The sequence below is a fragment of the Dermacentor andersoni genome, chromosome 3, assembly GCF_023375885.2.
Source record: "Dermacentor andersoni chromosome 3, qqDerAnde1_hic_scaffold, whole genome shotgun sequence".
NCBI lineage: Eukaryota > Metazoa > Arthropoda > Arachnida > Ixodida > Ixodidae > Dermacentor > Dermacentor andersoni.
Genome location: NC_092816.1, coordinates 98728867 through 98744939, shown reverse-complemented (window position 1 = coordinate 98744939; position 16073 = coordinate 98728867). Strand labels below are relative to the sequence as shown.

At 44.0% G+C, this 16073-nt stretch overlaps 2 long non-coding RNA genes across 2 annotated transcripts; one reads left to right on the top strand and one right to left on the bottom strand.

Annotated features, from left to right (window-relative positions):
* Nucleotides 1-152: 152 nt before the first annotated feature.
* LOC129387246 (uncharacterized) lies at nucleotides 153-2977 on the top strand. The gene is made up of 3 exons (XR_011893038.1): nucleotides 153-181; nucleotides 2129-2378; nucleotides 2895-2977. It is a non-coding gene; the product is annotated as an uncharacterized lncRNA (long non-coding RNA).
* Nucleotides 2978-11623: 8646 nt separating this feature from the next.
* Nucleotides 11624-14130, bottom strand: LOC129387248 (uncharacterized). Its single transcript, XR_008614499.2, has 3 exons — nucleotides 14023-14130; nucleotides 12232-12481; nucleotides 11624-11709 (listed from the first exon to the last, which is right to left on the bottom strand). It is a non-coding gene; the product is annotated as an uncharacterized lncRNA (long non-coding RNA).
* Between the last annotated feature and the right edge of the window lie 1943 nt (nucleotides 14131-16073).

The following is a 16073-nucleotide window of genomic DNA, read 5'->3' as shown; positions in this document are numbered from 1 at the left end:
ATTAAGCAGTATTGAGCACGAGGCACTAGACTTTCGCAAGTGCAAGGTTGCGTGAGAAAAAGAGCCGACAAGTCAGTGTAAAACAGTGCCACGCTGTGGAGCTCTAACTATAAAAGTCGGTCGCTCAACGCGAAGGTCCATCAGTTGCTACTGTGAAGATCTGCTGCTTCGTTCAACCATGGTAAGACAATACGACTTGTAGTAATTTGAAATGCGAAAGTCTTGTTTCGATCTGTCGTATGTGCGGCATAGATGGCACGTATTACCAAAGGTTCTCCATCTGTTTTAAAGGTAAAAGTTCAAAATTAACAAATATAACTTCGAATTTTGAAGTCTGTAGTAGCAATGTCATTCAGTGCTTATTCAGATCACCTACAGTTGCACAAATAGTTCGGATCTTCTGAAGTAAATGGGAGGCTAAAAATTCTTTAAAAAGGCGAGAACACCAGCCTGCACATTTCTTTTTCTGGAATGTGTAGTTCGAATTTCAAATTAGTATACGAGAATAATTGAGAAAAGGCTATGAGAAATATTTTTACGTGCTAAAAAGTTCTCTTACGAGCAAACGTGCTTTTTAGAACACGGAAGTTTTTCACGCATAACTTAGTCACCTTTTGACATAATAGTCGCAACTATTTAGAAATACCTGATTATAGAAACAATGTTTCACGTGCCTGTAAAACACGAAAAATCTCTCTTGCATTGCTATGAATTCTTGTAAAAAAGTAGCTCCGATGCTTACAAAGAAACAGTGGTCCTGACTACCACTGTTTCCCACATTAGAAATTACAAAGGTCTCACTGTCTAAAAACTTTCTTCAAAATTATTGGCTATATATTTTCAACGGTAGTGCCAAATCACCTTCCTCAACGCGAAGCGCCAGCGCAAATGGTCAGGATACACTGTTCGAGTAATTATGCTCCTTAATTATGCAGCAGATCCATTCCGATAACATCTCACCGCACCTTGAACTGCGTATGTCACCGAGTGTTTATTGAAGGTTGCTGAATTATTTTTATGACCATATGAGCCCTGCTTGAGCATATGGTCTAACTTACGTGGTATGTTGCCCAATACTCCCTTCCCCCCCCCCCCTTTGGAGTCGTCAATACAGGCCTCGTTTTATTAACCTACCCTCCAAATCAGGAGCTGTTGTATTTGTCGGTATGAAGACATGGGTGGGTTAATATTAAAAGAAACAAGGAGTGAACTCGCTGATAGCTTGCGTCCGCTACGGTTGCTGGGGCCCGTGATTCTACTACGCAAGCAAGCAGATGACAGCCAGCGCCATTTTCCGCATTTTATTTGCCACAAACTTCGATGTTGCCATGCTTTCCACAGGGAAAAATTATTTTCTGATACAGGCATATGCTTTGCATGCAACAGTGCGCCTACCTGTATGTAAAATCTCTTCAACTGTTGGCGGTTTTGCTCTTAGCGAGAACAGAACTTTAGCTATGCGAATCTTAATAACACCTGCTGAAGTCTCCGTAACTGAAACGTGGGAACCAAATGGTCTTTTTGAAAAACGAAAGCACAATGGCTTTAGTTCAAACCTGCCAGATGCATCGTAGCACACACAAATTTCAGTCAGGAAACGGGCCTTAACATGTTAAATTGAGAGGAATCTCTCCTAGAGGAAGGACAACGTGGTTCAATTGAAATAATATTTCTGTTTGATTCTCGCAGAATTGGGACAGCGTGCTTGTCCGAATAGAGCCTGCATAAAATTTATTTGAAAAATGTCTATTTTGTGAGAAGTTGGCGCTATTATTTCATTTAAACAGGTATGGTCTAAGCGTGACCGTTACGTCTCCCTTTAAAGGTTTCATCGAAAAAAGGTAATTACCCTCCTGGCGAGACACCGTGTATGGAATTTGTAATTATATCGCCTTTATCTGTTGCCTAGACAAATTTATTTTTATTCTTCGGCATGTTTGACGTAGATCAGGTGTGCACACTAGAAGAAGCTACTCAGCAGCAACGAAATTGCCCTTATGCGTGCATTTTTCTGTCCCATTTGCCTTTCACGCCGTCTTGTGAAATTATGTACTAGGTAGCGAGACTTATTCAGCATAATTGCCCCCTCAAGTTCAAAGCAAGCATCTTTAACATTGTACTCTTGCAGATCCGTGCCTGCATCCTCCTGGCCCTGGCCACCTGTGCCTTTGCCGTCTACTCCGGCTATCCATACGGCTACTCTGGCGCATTTCCTGCCAGCTACGGAACTTACAGCTCCCCACTTGGATCTCTGTCCTCATATGGCTACGGACTCGGCCATGGTGCGCCAGCTTATGGCTACGGGCTTGGAAGCTATGGCCTGAGCTACGGGCAAGGTCTTGGTGGTCTCGGTTATACCACTCTAGGGCACAAGAAGTGTACGTATACCTTACAATATTTGGCCTTGAAGTAGAACTTAGTAAGGTTTTTATATAGATCTAGTAACTAGGCACGTATTGTGCACACACCACACTAAAAACTTTATGAACGAAAGGAGATTTCACGAATGAAATGAAATCTGCCTCGGACCTTTGGTTCTGCATGTGAAATGCTACGGAATCTCGCTCTTAGTCATTTCTCTAGTTTACAAAGAATACGGCAGGCAACGCAGTGTACAATGGGACAGCTTACGGGACATATCGCCACTAGTGTGTCCTATCTAGTTAGAACACATTGGTTGGTGTGCCTTTCGCCTTAACCAAGACATTCGCTTTATTTCTTTTAATCTATTCGCGTAGTATGCCGTAATACAGAGATCCGAAGACTGAACATTTTTGTGACAGTTACATAGCCCTTCGGCATTAATTACTTTTGGCGATGAAGCTTATCTGACCGGGACCTTGCTACAGAGCTCATGACCTAACACGCACTCATTTCTCTGTTTCGTTTTACAGAAATTCATCCAAGAAATCTCGGCAAACGCCATCTCAAGCCATGGCTGACTGAAGCTCTTGAAATAAACCTTCTTTTAAATATTCGTTACGCCAATCTATTATTTTAATATTCTATATGGCACCGAAAATGGTCACTATATTCGAACGCTCTTTTGATAATTATTTGTCTATATAATTGCTATCGCTGTTATATGCACACACCAGCCGCACCACTGCTGTCGCCTTGAGGTTCCACATCAAATCCAAAGGCGATAAAATCGCAGCCGCGCGCGGTATGCTGTATGTGCGCGTGAAAGCGTGCGAGGTTAAGCCGGCGATCGCGGCTCTCGTGCACGCAACGGAGGAAAGTGGGCAGGAAACGCACCGCCTTCCATCGCGCGCAACGCTTCGGGGGAAGGGTAGGGAGGGGGGGGGGGAGTTCTACTCCGTGCGGCCGGGCCGCTGTATCTTGAAAGCCATCTACAACGCGTACAGAGTCCGCGCTGTGCTGTTTTAGCGGCTTAGTTCGCGTTTATGCAAGCGGCAGCACGAAGGTGAATTTGTTCGCTACTGCTGCCGCGTTTCCTCACTGCAGCGTTTTGACAGCCAGTTTTCGCAGTCATCGAGTGAGATGTTTTGATGGTTGCTTGTGCGCGCCTGGCACCATGCTTGTTAGAGAGAGAGAGAGAGAAGGAAGAAAAGGTAGAGAGGTTAACCAAACTGAGTCCAGTTTGCTACACTACACGTGGAGAGGGGGAGTGAAAAAGAGGGAAACAGAGAGAACATCAGTCTATCGCACATTCAGATGCACTAAGTTAAGTGCAGGATGTCTAGAGTCGGGCATTCAAGCCTTTAGGTAGTGTAGGTAGTCTAGAAGCGCTCGAACTGCTTTCAGGGCTTGTTAATTTAGCTAGTATGCCTATGCTTACAAGTTTACACGGCCGATAAAACTACTATCATTACTTCGTATAACTGTCTACGAATTTACTATGTCAATCGACGCTTCGCCTTTCGGTCGAAACTGCGACTCTTTTTTTATCAAATATTCACGCCAACATAAAAATTTTGTCTTCGCATATACAAAAACACTGAGCACCCGTAGGCAGCTATTTAGGGATTGTGTTCCGCTACTCGCCATACCAGAATAAATGAGAGATGCAAGAAACACGAATGTCAGTGTTGTTGTTTGATCACAATGTCATTGCGCTTATGCGACTGCATATATGTACGTTAGAAGTGGAGAGTGTTGCCTGGAAACAGTAAGCGCAGGAGCATGTGTTCGTTACCATAAAATTATGTGAACTGTTTTGTTTATCCAACATATCGCAGACAAAAGCACGCAAAAATTGCATCCCCTCATCGACATTTTTGGCATGTAAGGTATGGCTCACTAAAATCGCCATTTACCTCTTTCACTTTCTCGAGTTCATATTCTGCAGATGTGCGAGCGTGAGAAAGAGGAGCCTGGGTCAGTTAGTCGATGGCTTTGTTCTTCTAGACCTTTTACAGCGAAAAGTCTGCGCACAGTGCACAAGGGGTCGCCACTGTCGAGGCACCATAGAACGCCTTCTGAATAGGACGCAGCGTGGCATAAGCCGCCACGAGGCGCTTCTGCAACTTTCTCCCTAGAGCCCGGTTTCACTTAGTATGATTTAATTTAAATATGGAAAGCAGGGACAATTTGTGCTCTATTGTGAACTGCAAGAAATACGAGGAAGGCCATAAGGTGTGAGATGACGCCGTGTTCGAGCTTCATCGGCCACAGCTACACAAGAAGTACCCGTCTTTGCAACCATGCATTATTAAACACATCTTTCTGCAAGGCGAGCACAATATCACACCGTCTATGCTGGATATGGAATTATGGGCAATGACCGGTGATTACTTCCAGGCTAACATCACCTGCAGGAACAACGAAGCAGTGCCGGGACTGCTCGCACAAAATACCTGTGAGAATTGAACTTCAATGAGCGTAAAAGTCAGCGTTATGTGCTCATCACTCAAACACGATTGCCATACAAGAGATCGTGGGCAAAAACAAAGAACCTGACTGGGGCCAGTATGTCAACAAAGAAAACCCATGGCATGTATTTGTGTGCATGCTCCAATGTGCCCTTTTCCTTGTTATTGCGCACAAAATATGTTTAACAAACTTTCCCACTGCTAGATTTTTACTTGCTGATTCATCTAACCTAGTCGAGCTACTACATTTTCTATAACAGCGAACTCACACGTTGGCGCCGGGAATCAGGCAAAGATGAGTGATTGCTCGGCCACTTGCAAAATCTTTTGTTCGCGCGTACGCGAATACATGTTAATCTGCGCTGTAATTAATTGGGCAAATCTTTCTCAATTTATCTGATCAGTGCTGGTGACAAAAATTACGCGGTTGGAACGAACCACAGAGGTCGAAGCAGGTCACAAACAGGCATTTTCTGCGCTTCCACATGCGTCTATTGTGCAACGAACTTTTTAACATACGCTTAACGACCACAGTCGCACGGCCATGTCAGCCTTACAAATCAACCCCTCTAAAGGAAAGAATAGGCAAGCTAGACTAGAATGTAAGACTAGACTAGAATGAAAGGTAAAAGCAAATAACACGCTGTATTTATCACCTTCTTCCTGTAAGCTTGAACACAATAAGATTGTAGAGCAAAAATAACAGAGAAATGAAAGATATACTTACTCTACGTCTGCAGCTTTTGTGGAAGTATTTCGTCGCCTACCCATCCACTCCTCAATGTAATGGCCGAAACATCGACTGTCTTAGCCGTGCCTGCTGCCACCGCGGCAATTTTACGTCAATGAGCGAACGCTGACCGAAAGGCGCTCAATGGCAGGAGCTGTCGCGTGGCCAAGTATGGATACGGGGCTGTAAACGGTCTATACTACGCGATCCTTAGCCGTTTCATCCTTTCTGAATCACCAGTTTAAGTGCGTTCGCCAGATCCCCGAAGTAAATGGCTCGGCGCTTTGTAACACATCGAAGACGACATTTACACTAATGAAGACTCGTCGATAATATTGACGTGACGTCCGTATTATTCGGCACGCCTAAAAAAAACACATTTGCTTGGCCGATCTCGGGGAAGTCCACAGTTGCGCCAATAATATGACAGCATTTTCAGGTTTCAGCTCTGTTACTGTTTCACACTTAATATTTAGTTCTGAGAAGATTTAGAATAAAAGGCATGTACAATCGCTGTATTGTATGTGGGCGGATATCCTCAAAATTTACAGTAATAACTTTGTCAATTAAGAATGTCGCGCCTGGTATGAGCAGCTATAGTGGTAGAATGGTGTGGCTATATAATCGTCATAATTAGCATGTCATATAGCATGGCAGGCATACAGCTTACACATATCTAAATATATAGGGAACCTCACGGCGACGGCGACACTGAGGGGAAAAGATCGCATGTAGTGTCCATATAATTGGCAACAGAAAGAACATCGTTGCACTGGTAGCATTCCTGGCCGCTGAAAACTAACCTGTGTATAAAGCGACAGTTGCGCCAAAGTCCACCGTCTTGAACTTCAAATTTATATGGGACAACCACTAATACCTGTACTCCTAGGAACCGCGCCTTCGCGGTACTACCAACAACGCTTTCGATTCAAACGCGTCAAAAGGCTCACTGAGCAGTGAAACGGCTCCTAAATTCCCATTGGCTGCGATGTCATGGCACCAGTGCACCTCCACGGAGCAGAGCAGCTGAAAAAGAAACATCTGCTGCCCTCGTAGCGTGTCAGCTGTTGCGCGAGGGGAGAGGACATCGCGGTGACGCCAAGTAATCCTCGCTCTCGGTAGCCTGTGTTATCCAGGCGTTCGTTGTCCACGCAAGCTTTCTCCAGCATTATAACTGCTCCTATGTGAGGCCAAATTTAAAGGTGCCAAGCGCTTCAATGCGCTCACTTGCCAGCGAACAGTTCATAACTCTCAGCGTCGCACAGCGGCGTTCATTGGACATTTATGCTCTCCTATTCATAATTCATAGTGCCTACGTGTCGGATATTATTGCGACAGCAATTATACGAGCACTCCAGGCGCATTTCTTCCGTCGAAGTTGCCGTGAGGTTCCGTATGAGTTAAAGCATAGAGAAAGAAAAAAAATTCTTTCTCTATGGTTAAAGTGTGTGAGAGTGAGCCGACGAACGCGGTTCAATCTCGCGTGCACGAGCGAGGAACGCCGCCCGGATGCGTGCCGCTCCGGTCAGTCACGAAGCATGGGGATCAGGCGAGGGAGGAGGAGCGATGTTCTCCGGTGGCTGTTAGGGTGCCTTGATTAGCCTCGGTATATTCCTCGCCCGCCGCTCCGTACAGAGTGGAGACGACCGCGGCGTCTACTACGGCGTTGGCCATGCGAATTCCAGACGCCGTAGTGCACGTCTTTAGCGGACGCCGTAGGGACGCGTTGCCGGCGCTTGTGTGTCTTGAAAGCGATCTGCGACATGGCCAATGGGCGCGTCCGCGCGGGCATAATCTTCAACGCTTACAAGGTTTTAACGCGATAGCGTTAAGGAGCTCGTGTCGCAGAAAAGCCGGTGTCATCGGCGTCGGTGGCGTTGGCCGTGACGAAAAAATGTCGGAAGGCCATTTATAAATGGAAACAACTTGCAAAATGGGCTAGGTGGGAATCGAACCAGGGTCTCCGGAGTGCGAGGCGGAGAAGCTACCACTCAGCCACGAGTTCGATAGTTCACAGCGAGACAAAAGTGCCTCTTGTGAATGCGGTGTTGCCTTAGAAACGCGCCGTAGAAAGTTATACTGCGGTGTATATCGGTAATTATGAGCATGTAAATTACAGAAGTCGCAGTTACACAAGTAGCGAAGTGCGTTTCCGCTACATTGCTTCTGCGCTCTGCGCACACGCAGAGCCATCTTGTGGCAAACGCAGAAGACCCCCTTCTCGCAATGTACGGCGCTGCCCCGACACGTGGCACGCCACTCGCTCCGTGATCGCGTCCGCGTTCATGGCGCGTCGCGGCCGGACTGTCTGTGCCGATCACGACGTTTGGCTCGCGTAGATCGTTTTCAGTGAGTGGTGTGAACGGGGTGCGATAACCCTATCGCGTTCCACTCTTGAAGGCGAAGCTTAAGCATCCTCCAATTTTTTTGCAGATAGCGCGTAGAGCCGGTAGCATCGTATGCGCTGTGCTTTCGACGTTTCCTTCGCGTTGAATTGAGAGATGCATGAAAGTCAATTTGCTTGCTGCTGACGCGATTCCTCAGTGCAGAATTTTGACGGCGACTTTCCTCACTCATCAAGAGATATGTGCTCGTATTTACCTGTGCGCACGTGACATCGATCTGGTTAATTCAGTGAAAACACGTTGGCGGGCTAGTTTGTTGGAATCCATGATAGCATGTGCAAACGCGACTGAGCAAGGACGTAGAAAGAAGCAGACACACAAAGACAGCACTGTCTCTGTGTATCTGTTTCTTTCTACGTCCTCGATGAGTCACGCTTAGACATTCTATCATTGTCAATTTAGTTAGTAGGCGAATGTTTACAAGTTGATATGGCCAATAAAACTATTATCCTTACTTTGTAGAGCTATTTACTAATTTGCTATCGCCCTCGGTGCTTCGCTTTCGGGCAGAACTGCGATATTTTTTTGGGGGGGGATGTCAATTTGATGGACACTCCAACTGAATTTTCGCCGTCATCGTAAGTGTTGGCGATGCCGTGAATCTCCGAATTCCTTTAGGTATATGTCCGCTGTGCGTCATGCCATGCCAGCAATGTCGTGCTGCATATGCGGTTTCTATTGCCACACAATTCTATCACTAACGTCGCTAATACCAGGTCATCATGGGTGTTGGCGACGCCGTGAGGCGCCGAATTCCCTTAGGTATACGCACGCTGTGCGTGATGCCATGCCAGCAATGTCGTGCTGCATATGCGGTTTCTATTGCCAAACAATTCTATCAGTAACTAATCATCATCATCATTATCATCATCAGCCTAGTCACGCCTACTGCAGGGCAAAGGCCTCTCCCATACATCTCCAACTACCCCGGTCATGTACTAATTGTGGCCATGTTGCCCCAGCAAACGTCTTAATGTCATCCGCCCACCTAACTTTCTGCAGCCCCCTGCTACGCTTCCCTTCCCTTGGAATTTAGTCCGTAACCCTTAATGACCATCGGTTATCTTCCCTCCTCATTACATGCGCGGCCCATGCCGATTTCTTTTTCTTGATTTCAACTAAGATGTCATTTACCCGCGTTTGTTCTCTCACAAAATCTGCTATTTTCTTATCCCTTAACGTTACACCTATCATTCTTCTTTCCATAGCTCGTTGCGTCGTCCTCAATTTCAGCAGAACTCTTTTCGTAAGCCTCCAGGTTTCGGCCCCATACGTGAGTACTGGTAACATACAGCTATTATACACCTTTCTCTTGACGGATAGTGGCAACATGCTGTTCATGATTTCAGAATGCCTGCCAAACGCACCCCAGCCCATTCTTATTCTTCTTGGTATTTCAGTCTCATGATCTGGAGCCGTGGTCACTACCTGCCCGAAGTAGATGTATTCCCTTACCACTTCCAGTGCCTCGCTACCTATCGTAAACTGCTGCTCTCTTCCGAAACTGTTAAACATTACTTTAGTTTTTTGCAGATTAATTTTCAGACCCACCCTTCTGCTTTGCCTCTCCAGGCCAGTGAGCATGCATTGCAATTGGTCTCCTGAGTTACTAAGCAAGGCAATATCATCAGCGCATTGCAAGTTGCTAAGGTATTCTCCATCAACTTTTATCCCCAATTCTTCCCACTCCAGGTCTCTAAATACCTCCTGTAAACATGCTGTGATTAGCATTGGAGAGATCGTATCTCCCTGTCTGACGCCTCTCTTTATTGGGATTTTGTTGCTTTCTTTGTGGAGGACTACGGTGGCTGTGGAGCCGCTATAGATATCTTCCAGTATATTTACATATGGCTCATCTACACCGTGATTCCGTAATGCCTTCATGACTGCTGAGGTTTCGACTGAATCAAAGGCTTTTTCTTAATCAATGAAGGCTACATATAAGGGTTGGTTATATTCCGCACATTTCTCTATCACCTGATTGATAGTGTGAATATGGTCTATTGTTGAGTAGCCTTTACGGAATCCTGCCTGGTCCTTTGCTTGACAGAAGTCTAAGGTATTCCTGATTCTATTTGCGATTACCTTAGTAAATACTTTGTAGGCAACGGACAGTAAGCTGATCGGTCTATAATTTTTCAAGTCTTTGGCGTCCCCTTTCTTATGGATTAGGATTATGTTAGCGTTCTTCCAAGATTCCGGTACGTTCGAGGTCATGAGGCATTGTTTATATAGGGTGGCCAGTCTTTCTAGGACAGTGTTCGCACCATCCTTCAACAAATCTGCTGTTACCTGATCCTCCCCAGCTGCCTTCCCCCTTTGCATAGCTCCCAAGGCGTTCTTTACCTCTTCCGCGGTTACTTGTGGGATTTCAAGTTTCTCTAGACTATTTTCTCTCACCATCTCGTCGTGGGTGTTACTGGTACTGTATAAATCTCTATAGAACTCGTCAGCCACTTGAACTATCTCATCCATATTAGTAACGATATTGCCGGCTTTGTCTCTTGACGCATACATCTCATTCTTGCCTATTCCTAGTTTCTTCTTCACTGCTTTTAGGCTTTCTCCGTTCCTGAGAGCCTGTTCGATTCTATCCATATTATAGTTCTTTATGTCAGCTGTCTTATGCTTGATGATTAACTTAGAAAGTTCTGCCAGTTCTATTCTAGCTGTAGGGCTAGAGGCTTTCAAAAAATGGCGTTTCTTGATGTCTACCATCGGCTAAAGAAAGATTGGGCAGCGTGCAGAAATCATAGGTTTTCTGAGCTCCAGAAAAACTGGCTAAGCTCTGTAAACGCGTCAATGCGCCTACGTCGCATCAGAGTATTTGCTCTTTTGGGCACAGAAAACACTTCGCAACATGCGCGCAGGAAAATGTGGTTTACGAGATGGACACTTTTATGCGACATTAAATAAGTTGGACAAAAAGACAGCTGCTTAAACCATTGCTTAAGGGAGCACTACAACAAAGTTCACAACACTGTACAAAGCCGTTTGGGCATTCGGTGCCACATTGCGGCAGCGTGCCCAGCTTTGAATATACGGAAGTTTTGGCGAGACACAGCTTACAGCTCACATGGGAAATTATACAGAATTCATCAGAAACTGGTTAGACTGTGCTTTAGTTACCCTTCTATCGCGCTGAGACATACTGCAGTCATGTATTCGAAAAGTTAGTGTTAGTAATGTTCCTTTTTTTCATGTGACCATGCACTTAGCACAAATGACGCTGAGAGAGCTCCAATTTTGTGCACTTTTCATTTTCTGCGCATGCCCCCTCATGTACATAGGCATATGATTTGACAACGGCAATAAATTATTGCTGAAAGAGCGCCGTGCATGTCGTTTCTCTCAATCATGGTCCTTTGCGCTGCACGTCGTTATTCACCATGTAGCCAATGGGTCGCTTACATAATTCAATAACAACTCTTGTCTAGCATGGTAGGCTTGCCTTGTTGTGTACCGAGCAGCGTCCCCTACGTCAATGCGGGTGTCGAGACTTCTAGTAGCAGTTTTGTAAGAAGAACCCTTGGGACTCAGAATTAGCCCCAATAAATGTGTGACCCAAGAAGAAACATGATAGAAGCACTTGTATATTTTGCATTTTCAAGGTGTCGATGCAATCAGCGGGAGAAAAATAAGACACTGCCCAATCGTGTAATTAAAACGATTTTTATTCCAATTTTTCCAGTCTTCTATAAGTTGAAATGAAAGTGACCAGCCTTTCTTAGATCAATTTCTGAAAAGAAGAAGAAAAGAGTGATAAGCTTCAGCTCAATACCCAGGACACTGAAGAAATAATAATAGTATACAACCTTTGATGAGATAAGTAGCTATTTGCTGAATCATACATATAAGTATCACAAAAACCTCTAAGTTAGCTTTTAATTATCACGCTAATACATTGATATATGTATGTTCCACAAACGTGTTCGGAAGCGTTTATCCAGGAACGCATGCAGATGATAATACTTGGGGTTATCCACCAAAGAACAAATGTTTCAAATTAGTGGGACACAAAGGAACATAGCATCTAAAGTATCCACCATCAACAGATTGTTACGCGGTCTTGACCCCTTGATTCTTCGTAATGTATATAAAAGGCTGACTAAGTTTCTCAGCATGAATATTGTTCATTCCAGCAATCTGCCTTGATTCATCATGTAGTAACTTTATTTTCGCGTAGTAGCCATAAATGTCCGATTTCAAGATGAAACTAAGTTAAATCATTTTGAACTCCGAAATATACCACTGTTCTTACATTTGTGGTGCAATAGAGTGGAATAGCCAAGACCTCCAAGACCACTTCCGTAGCTCAGGCCGTAGCTTCCCAGTCCGTAGCCGTAGGCTGGCGCACCATGGCCGACGCCATAGCCATATGTGGACAGAGAACCAAGTGGGGCGTTGTAGGCTCCGTAGGAGGCAGGCGCGCCGAAAGCGTAGCCGCTGGGATAGCCGGTGTAGACGGCAAATGCACAGGTGGCCAGGGCCAGAAGGATGCAGAAGCGGATCTGGACGAGTGCAAAAACGGAATCTCAAAGTGCTGAAAATCTCAAAGCACAATTGTGATGAAGAGTATTGGTTAACGGGTAAATAGCATACATAAGACAGCCCAAATAAAACTCGAAAAAAAGTAGGAGAATGAGAAAGATAGTGATAGCGTACGATTTCAACGACAACCAGTGGGTTCCTCAGCGGGAGGTATGCAACTCTTTAGAGCAGAAAATTACAAATGAAAAGGTACTTAGCTGTGCCGCATATACGTATTGAAAACAAGTAATTGCTTTTACATACAGTCGAAATAGTTGTTTTATTGGAATATACATGCGTTTTTAAGAGTGCACTGACACAGTTATCGAGACAGAGGCGCGATAAGTTCTACTCTATCGAAAAGCAATGCTACCTAATTCCCGCAACACTGGGTGCTTTGCAGATGCGAATGAATGGCTGTTGCGAAGGGACTACTGGCGCATTTAATGAATCAGTAATATAATCGCCACCAACCCCGACAGTGTCTCTTGGTTGAGGAATGAGAGCGCTGTTAAATGCGTTCAGAATAGCAGGAAGCTGAAAGGGTTTCTGCTTATGACTTTATATTATTATAAAGGTAGGACGGAAATCATTTACACGGCTTTCCGCTTTCTAGCACACAAAAAAAATTGTCATACGTGGAACTTGCTTTCCAGTGATATAGCCATAACTGTATTGCTTAACCTACTCATAGTGCATGGAGCGCCATAGCAACTTCTGCGCCGCTAACAATAAATCAAACGAAGCGCTTAGAAATGTTCCATAGAGTATATACTCGCAGCCAACTTTGTGTGGAATCAAGCAAAAAAGCAATAGAGGCAAAGCGTGCATGATTAAGGGTGCTCCAGCAAATAGTCCCATATACTCATCAGTGATTTTGCTTGGGCTGATAAAAGAAATTCTTTCAACAGCAGCCCCCAACATGGGACCAAATAAACCAGTGATTAGGAATTTGTTACCGATATAACTGCTTTTATGTTCCTTGCTTTGGCTAACGCGAAATTGTGGCTAGTGGAAGCTAGTTCCCACTATCTGCTCCAAGGAATCAAAAGGGCTGCCAAACTTCAACGGAATACTTCGCGCAGTAACGCTGATGCGCAAGACCTAGCTCTCGAAATTTTCCGTTACTGCCATAAAACGCTTGCGCAAGTAAACATAGTGCATGCACTCTTCTTGTGGTGTGCTTGTCAGCATCACTTCAAAAGCACCTTCAAGGACTTTTCGGTAAGGTTGCCATAGAAGAATTTCCTGAAACTACCCATTTTAGAAAAAAAAGATAATGTGAACATGTACGCTTAGTGTTAATCACGTTTCAGGAAATCTTTGGTGTCTCATTCTCTGCAGAAAACGCGAGCCGTTCCTGCTAATTTACAAAGCAGCTGAACAATCTGAAGAGCTTGTGAATTTCGGCTGTTGGCCCAAAATACGTACACAAAGAATTACTGCACGTGCAGAACTCTTAATTACACATCTCGCAATAAAACATTTTCCTTTGGAATTAACAGAGGATGCATGCTCTTACCATGGTGGAACGAAGTAACAGATGTTCACAGGAAAAACTGACAAATCGTCGTGCAGACGGAGAGCGCTTTTATAAGGAGAGCTCCACAAAACATCGCGTTTGTTTTGCAACTTTATGGTTGGTTCTTCTTCTTCTGCAGCGTTTCAATTGCGCAAGTGCGGAGCCTCTATTACTTCATCTGTATTAGTTTAAGTTCCGCAATAACTTTAGCCTTGGTGGTCTTCATGGTTAGACGATGTTGCTACGTGACTAGGAGAAACAAAACAAAAAAAAGCATTTTGTGCGCAGTCGAGTAAGGCGGTAAAGCACGTATGGGAATTAGAATGTAGACGGCTGTGAAATTTTTTGCTTCGCGCTCCAGCACTCTAACATGCGCGTGTAATGGTCGTATTGACATTTACGGTCCCTCTCAGTAGAACTTAGAAAGAAATCCTTAATGAAAGATTACACAGAAGAAGTGTTATTATCGATTCTTGAGCAATGTTTTTTTTTTCAAATTGATTACCTAGTTGAACGTTTTTTTCTTTTTTTTTCACAGTAGAGTGGCCAACATGCGGCTCCTACACTATTGCTTTACAAGCACTGATGGCGATTGTTAAAAAAGAACCGATTCCTGGTGGTATTCGTGCAATTTTCGTTCCGGCCCGGCGTTACCACCAAGCTAAGAACATAATACCTTTATAAAAACATTTATTTTTTTTATCTTAAAGAGACGTCGAGAAACGAAAAACGCGGTTTAGGCGGGCCACGAATATTTCGTTCATGCGGGCACAGTATCAAATGAGGAAAGAAATATTTAGATGTTTAGTTTTAGCGAGAAGCAGTTTATCTTTTAGTGATGGATTTGTGACAATATTTGGTTAGGTGCGTAGTTCAATGTTAATGCACTGAAAGCAGTGTATAACTCATGTTGCACTGCTCAACTTGATAAAAACTAGCATAATTGATTTTGCCGTTTCATTTATTTCCGCATGAATCACTTTATTCTCACACCAGCAGCCAGTATGACCTTTCGACATTTCTCTATGTTTACTTTTCAGCGAAGTTGCTATATAGAACTAGTTGTTTTTCCTGAGAACGGCGACAAACGTCCTACGCTAGATCTTGCGAGAAAAGAAAGTGCCACAGCCTGTGACCCTACACGTAATAAGCAAGGATAGTAACAAGCAATAGTGAAGGATACTAGTGCCAAATATTTGAATAAATACCTTGTCGTTTGGCTTTAAGAATATAAAACGCATATTGTTACAATTCGTGATATTCTCATCCTGAGACAGCAGACTCTGAGGTTACGGAAATTTGTCGCACTTACCATTGCTCAGAGATGCATTCTTGCTAAACGAAACTCAATCAATGGCGATATGATGTTTGTGCCATGTAGAACATGCTTTCGTGGTCTTGGCTGAAGCTAGTTTCTCCACAAGAAATGTTAGTATGAACCTTAACTTTTTTCTGTGTATAACTTCTCATTTTTCATCCGATCATTTCAGCCATAATATGTCAGAAGACGTCGGACTAAAAACAAGTTTTCAGAGCTTATGAAAAGAAATGTATGGAAATGTATGGTGCTCACTTTCTTTATGAAATATTTATGAAGGCAAACTTACCAGCGCGAAAAACATCTGTTAACAGAAATGCAGTTGTTCTTAACCTATGCATCCGGGTGGGCTGTGCGGCTTGTTAATGCGGGCACTATCTCAAGAATTGGTGGTTAGAGCGATAGTGGGAGAGTCTCAGATTTCCAGTTTCATCAATGTACTCGTTTTGTCATATATTTCTAAACCTACATCAATTTTATATCTCTTTAAAGCCCAACATAAAAAAAGCTGTGGTGCTGACGACAAAGCGCAATTAATTACCCATACGGCATTGAATCATCCTACCAGTGTTCTTATATTCACTTTCTCCTGGGTGAGGGCACTCATTATGCTGTAAAAGAAACTTTATGTATAATGACAGTGTTGGAATTGATGGTGCTCACTCATACTTTATCAATTATGTTTGCATTAAGCCTTTGGTATTAGATCTGCTCAAACATTGATGCAAACTGC